The 7407-nt window shown below is 34.6% G+C and overlaps 1 long non-coding RNA gene across 1 annotated transcript; it reads right to left on the bottom strand.

Annotated features, from left to right (window-relative positions):
* Positions 1 to 311: 311 nt before the first annotated feature.
* On the bottom strand, positions 312 to 6974 carry LOC109081632. The gene is made up of 4 exons (XR_006161546.1): positions 6485 to 6974; positions 4474 to 4574; positions 4142 to 4257; positions 312 to 2686 (listed from the first exon to the last, which is right to left on the bottom strand). It is a non-coding gene; the product is annotated as an uncharacterized LOC109081632 (long non-coding RNA).
* Positions 6975 to 7407: the final 433 nt, after the last annotated feature.

Here is a 7407-nt window from a genome sequence, read left to right on the forward strand (position 1 = left end):
CTGGTACCATGGGTCTAAATAAAAATTATAATTGTTTACTCTTCACTATTTTATATTAATCCAAGTGCTATAAAATATAATTATTTACTATTTACACGTTTAAAATATTACCCAACCAGCCCCTGAAACATCATGGAGCCACATTGTCACGTGGTAGCTGTTACTTTTCACAGCGCTGTGGTTTGATTGGCCAATCATAGATGTTTATTATTACGCGAGAATGTGTTGCCTGATTTATAATTATATGCGTACGTCGTATTAATCGTTTCATATGTTTAAACGATTTGATATTTAAATACAACTCAGTGGATTCTAGTGCCACAAAGCACCCCCTGGAGTAAGACCACTTTTGTCAAAGAAACGTTTAGCAATATTTTATTTCTGACATGTCAGAAATTCATCCGACCATCCGATTGCAGCTCGGGAGCAGCTAATCACCCCTCGTTCACCTGTACACTGCACTATAAAACTGAAATTCGGCCCGACTCAACGCAAGTGTATGCCCGACCTTCCGCCATCACTGTGACTCGGGAGCGGCCGCACATGCTGGAGGAAAAGGCCAATACTGATACAGTTTTTACGTGCATATATTTAGTTTACACAGATAAATAGAAAGGACTTCGTGAAACATTCAATATTATATTTTATTTGACTACAGTGCCATGAAAATAGACAATTCTCATATGCTACTTTTAAATCTTTTGGCAAAATAGCACTAGATTCTCTGAGCAATAGTGTTCTCTTTGAAACAAAAATAATTCCATTTCAAAATAAACTGGATATCTATGTCTATGATTTGAAATGTCCAAAAGATAGCACTCTGAATTTAGATTTCAGTAAATTACATTCAGATATTGAAAAATTGCAATTCACATACAAATGTGCATAAACAAACACACAAAATATTAATAGTAAGAGTACCAGTCATTATTAACCGTACCAAAATATTTTTGCACAACTTTACCTGTTAGAAAACTTTATGTAACCAAAATATGTGAGATGTACAGCAATATGAGACAAGAAGAGGATCGTCTGAGGTTCTGTATAAGAGAGAACGGCGTAATTTACACTACATTGCGCATGTGTACCTTGTTTTCCCTGTTAGTTAAACCGTGGGTCTGTGCAGTGAATCTAGACAATTGTTCTGATATTCTGACACCCACATAGGGTTTTCAGATCCAAAGATTAGAGAGCTAGAAATGTGTGTGTGTGTGTGTGTGTGTGTGTGTGTGTGTGTGTGTGTGTGTGTGTGTGTGTGTGTGTGTAAAAGGAGGCATTGGAAACTCAGTATACTGGCCAGAAAACCTAAATTTGTTAAAAAGGTCAAATGAGTGTAAAACAGCATTATAAACTGTAGGTAGTGCAGTTGATAGCATGAATAAATCAAAGAGATCTATGTAGCTGATAATTCATAGCCATGACACTAGATGGCAGAGTTACCTTAACATAACAGTTTCTGCCAAAAGCCTTGAATGAGGCTGTATGAAATGAAACACAAGTAGCAAATGCAGTAAATTGTTTTTACAATGTGAAGGCTGCATGTCACTACACTCCCAGAAAAAAAGGTACAAAACTATCATTGGGCTGGTACATATTAGTATCTTAAATGTGCATATTAGTGCTTAAAAAGTACATATTAGTACATTTTGAAATGGACTGCCTGATATGGTGACAGATTTGTGCCTTTTTTTGCAGAGAGCGAGACCCTGTTTAAACCAAAAGCCAGAAGGCCTTGAAAGAAATATTATTTTCACTGCTCATTCGCCCTCATACATTTTCCTATTTTGTTTTATTTATTTTGTTAAAGGTAAGGAAATGTCTTTTAAAAAATCATTACTAGTTCGACACCAGTAGCCACTTACACAAAAAAGTCAATTTCACAGCAACAAAGCTTAAGTAAAATCACTCTATCCTTAAGAGCAGCTGGGACTTTGACACTTTAAATTTTTATTTTCGTCTCTTTTTTTTTTCTAACAACATAATATAACAACCACAAGGTGCATGGCTTTTTGTTTGCCTTTTTTATCCCTGAAAACAATGCTTAAGATTATAGCTCACTCAAGCAAATTTATGAAAACAAAATGTCTGTGGTCAAAGTTCATATCAACAGAGTGAGGCAGTGATAACAGGATGATATCTTTTTCCGGTTGGAAAAACACACCCTGATATGTATAACACCTGTCACATCACAAACCGCAGCGCTCACGCTCACCAGCACAAGCACAAATGCACACAAACCCGAATCCCCTTCTTCCTTAATGCTGGCTCCTGGAAATCAGTCGTAGACAGTTGGAAAAATCCCCTGCATGTGCGCGATGACATCTTATCCTTTATCATCCAAATGGTAGAGTAGCATTGAAGCTCCATGATCAGGAGGCAGGGTGTGGCAGCTGCCCAGGCCACAGATGCATGAGGCTGGGGAGGATGAATACGGCAGCAGCTTGTACTGCTGGAACTCCTTGAGCACAACCTTCAGTCTCTTCCGCCTCCACTCTGTCTCCTCTCCCTCTTCCTTGTCATCTCTCTGTCTCTCTCTCTCCCTCTGGGCTTCGTCCAGGTGGATCTTGCGTAGCAGGTTGTTGATGAGCACAGAGCGGTGAAGGTAAGCCTCAGGGTCGTCTAGGAAACGCAGCTTCTGCAGAGACAGGCGCAGGATGCAGCTGCGCTCCTCACGAAGGATCAGGTGCTGAGGAGAGACAGACCGGTGAGGAGGGACAGTTGGAAGATGTCAGGTGTGAAGACTTGAGACAAACAGGAGCAGACGTGAACAGGATGTTTACATGAAATGGACAACTGCCTAGATGATAATCTATCTATCTATCTATCTATCTATCTATCTATCTATCTATCTATCTATCTATCTATCTATCTATCTATCTATCTATCTATCTGTCTGTCTGTCTGTCTGTCTGTCTGTCTGTCTGTCTGTCTGTCTGTCTATCTATCTATCTATCTATCTATCTATCTATCTATCTAGCTATCTATATATACAGTACAGACCAAAAGTTTGGAAACATTACTATTTTTAATGTTTTTGAAAGAAGTTTCTTCTGCTCATAAAGCCTGCATTTATTTGATCAAAAATACAGAAAAAAATGTAATATTGTGATATATTATTACAATTTAAAATAATTGTTTTTAAATTGATTATACTTTAAATTATCATTTATTTCTGTGATGCAAAGCTGAATTTTTAGGATCATTATCACATGATCCTTTAGAAATCATTCTAATATGATGATTCATTATCAAAGTTGGAAACAGTTCTGCTGCTTAATATTTTTTCAGAACATGTGATACTTTTTTAGGATACTTTGATGAATAAAAAGTAAAAAAAATAATAATAATAAAAAAGAAGCTATGTTTTTAAAATATAAATATTTTGTAATAACAATATACACTACTGGTCAGTAATTTTGGGTCAGTAATTTTTTTTTCTTTCTTTTTTTTTTTAAATAAAATCAATACTTTTATTCAACAAGGATGTGTTAAAATTATAAAAATATATATTAAAAAAAATATATTATTAGAATATAAATAAATACATTTCTTTTTAATATATATAAATAAATTCAATTCTATAAAAGCTTTTATTCATCAAATATATTAGACAGCAGAACTGTTTCCAACACTCATAATAAATCAGAATATTAGAATTATTTCTAAATGATCAAGTGATAGACTGGATGTTACATGTGACACTGAAGGCTGGAGTAATGATGCTAAAAATTCAGCTTTGCATCACAGGAATAATTTTTTTTAAAGTATATTCAAATAGAAAACTATTATTTTAAGTTATAATATAATATTTCACAATATTACTGTTTTTTCTGTATTTTTGATCAAATAAATGCAGGCTTGATGAGCAGAAGAAACTTATTTCAAAAACATTAAAAATAGTAATGTTTCCAAACTTTTGGTCTGTACTCTTAATATATATATAAATATATATATATATATATATATATATATATATATATATGTCTGTCTAAAAACTTAAAAACTTTCAAACAAGGCTCTGTAAAGCCAAGATTTGAAGTTTTCCTTAATATTAGAAGTTTGCTTTAAAAAAAAATAATTTCTGTGAATTTCACTTTAATTATACTTTGTTACATTTAAGCACATTTCAAATGACACTCACTTTTTGTAAATATCCATGTAGGCTTCCCTGAACATCCTCCTCTTCCGCATATTTTCGCTTAAAATAGGCGACTTTCGACGTTGTTGACTGTTGAGGGCACTCTTAGAGGAAAGACCCTGCAGACAGCACACAGGGATCTTGTGAAAACCATGGCTTTGCAACTGGATGGAAACTGGATTTTTACAAATGCAACATCGCTTTTTTTAACCTCTTACTGTGAAAGATGATTCAACATAAAACAATTCCATCAGTGTAAATGTGTAAAGTGGATTAGGGTAGACTACAGGCAGTGTGTTATGTAACAAGGCCTGTGTGTTGTGTGTATTAATTACCTGAGAACTGCTTCAAGCAGACACAATCACACACCTCTCTGACAAATCCTCTATTCACCTGAGACGCTTTCCTCTGGCTCACACACATTGCCTAATGGTTCCTAGTCAGAGAAAGAAAGAGAGTATCGTTTACTAAATCTTATTGTTTACTTTCCGATTAAGGTTAGTATTAAATTGGTGTGAATGTTTGACAACTAGCCCCGATTACATACAGATATTCGTGTAGTTCTGTCTCAAAAAAGCGAATACATGTCATGCAAGAACTGTTGTAGTAAATGTAACGACAGCTGCAGGCAGCTGTGCTGTGTTGTACGATGTCCTAATTCAATTTCTGCGCGCGACTGAGCTGCGATCTGATTTATCAGGTTCAAAGAAAAGCGCCGCTCGCTCTGTCAACACAGCGGCGCGCAGTACCCGTGGGTGGAAAGATTAGCGTGGGCTGCGTGTGAGTTAGCGCTTTCTCTCTCTCTCTCTCTCTCGAAAGAGAATAAATATAGGCTAAGCCAAAAAAGTATTTATCTGCACTGTACTTTCTTTTGGTAAAATTGGTTAAACTATACAAATACAATACGTTTTGGTGACTGTATATTGTACAGTTCTAAATGTAAACGTCATTAAATGTACTCATTTTTAAACCACTTTAAATGCAGGTCCTGTCAACCAGTTTGAACTAAAAATCGGTTTGTTATTTTAATTGTACTGATAACATTGATAGTATATGCCACATGATGCCATAAAGTTTATATGAAGAGAATTCTGGCCAATTGTGCATAAATTATTCTTAATTTGTATATTACTCATAAATGGTTCTTAATTATTATTATATTTAATTCTATATTACTTTTATTTACTTATTTACTTACATATTTTATATTTAATATTAAATTACTTTATTTAGCCTATTTACTTCATCATAATTAAGGCAATTTAACATTTTTATTTGAATTTTGTATTCTTTTTTTGTTAAAGGAGCACTCTGGACAAAATAGCAATTGAAGAGTTCAGATGCAGAAGCCTCTAAGTGCCGTCTGAAATTTTCATCTAAAATTAGCATTTTTATCAGGTTCCTATTTATATTCAGTTTTTTTTTTTCACTTTAATGACATAGGAAAGGACCTATACATTGCCATTAAAGTAAACTGAACCTAATACATTGCCATTAAAGTATTACCTAAACACAGGAGCCTGATAAAAATGCAAATTTTAGAAGAAAATTTCAGATGGTACTTTTGCATCTGAACTCTTCAGTTGTCTTTTGATACTGGATGCAACACTAAAAGCAATACTTTTCGCTTTCTAATGTAATTTTAGAAATGCTATACTTTGCATTCAACCATGATCATTATTTTTAGCAACATCGTCCAATATTTTGGGTACACAAAATAAGATTAGCCTATAAGTATGGAGCTGGTCATGTCAATGTGGCCCATATGAAGTGACCAATTCCATGCAAATAAAAATATTTTTAAGATAGTAATTTGACTGGAAACAAAATTTCATTACAATCTAAAATGTACTAATCAGTTTCAGGGCAAACCTTTTAATTGAGAGAAAAAAATGATTCTCCGTGAAAATACTTTATAATTTTGCAAAACATTTTAGAATATTCTAAACTAAAAATTGAATTGGAATGGTAATGAAACTTACAGTTCTTTACTGTAGCATTTGATATTCTTTAAAGAACATTATTTTACTACAGTGTACCAAATAAATACCTTCAATAACTGAAAATAGCACAGAATATGCATGCGTGCATTGTATAATGCAGTATAAGTAGCCACTCAACTGCCACGCTAATGAATGAATAACAGAACGCGCATCTTCCCAAAAAAATCCAAACTAGAGAATGGGTCTGTTATGTGTAGTGCGATTATACAATTACATCTGCTATAACTGTTGCAAAATAAACAAAAGCATGCAGTAAAAATAGAACATTATGTTTTAAGTGCGTTCACAGAGATTAAAAAAAGAGAAAGAAATCAGTGTGATTAACAGAGCTAAATAATCCTACCTTATTTCTAAAGCCACATTAGCAATCCCCGCACGCGCATTATTCATCAAACCAGAGGCTCAAAACAGCTCATACTGTGCCGAATGTAGCCGGTTTCAGCTCCGCGTGAGCTTGACGCTTCGCCCCCAGATGTCGAAGTCTTGCTTTTGATATAATCCCTGTAGTATTCGGCTCACTCTCGGCTCTTAAAATATCCCCTTTCTGTGCAGCGAGCAATCCTGCACCGGTTCCTGATTGGTCGACGCTGAAACAGATGTTTCCTGTTGCTAGGAGAGTCACTAGGCAATGATGACGCTCCAGCATCAAACTCCATTCTTCTCTCATCCTCTGCTGCTGCCTTTCCTCCTCTCTCTTCTTGCGTATTTCTTAACATATGGCTTATCTCTACAACATATCTATCTGTCATGCATTAGTATATGGTATGTCATAAATGTTTTAAACATTTTAAACTCTTAAATGATCTTTTAACCTCCCGTCTCCATGCTTAATTATCTCATTGGAGCATAAACGATTTTTCCACTCCTATATGCAAACATTACATGATGGGAAAATTAATACACTCTTCTGGCAAACAGTTTCAGATATTATGTCAGTCTGATCCAAACAGCCTGATCACCAGATTATGATCATATGGTTGGTTACTGTCAATTGGAGCTACATTTTCCTCTGCCAGTATCACCTATTTTCACAGTTGTGATACACTAAAATCAATGCATAATCAGTGTTACAAAATAAAGATTTACTGATGTTCTGAATCATAAAAAAGCACAAAAGTAGTGTATTAGGGATGTCTTTAATAATAGACAAAATATGCATTTATCTCCAAAAAACACTTTTTGTATTTGAATGCATGCAAAACAAGCACTACTGATTTTTAAAACACTGTGGTCCATGCATTTGTAATGCTCCAGAGTATTTCATGC

Source organism: Cyprinus carpio, chromosome A13 (assembly GCF_018340385.1).
Source record: "Cyprinus carpio isolate SPL01 chromosome A13, ASM1834038v1, whole genome shotgun sequence".
NCBI classification, from domain to species: Eukaryota; Metazoa; Chordata; class Actinopteri; order Cypriniformes; family Cyprinidae; genus Cyprinus; species Cyprinus carpio.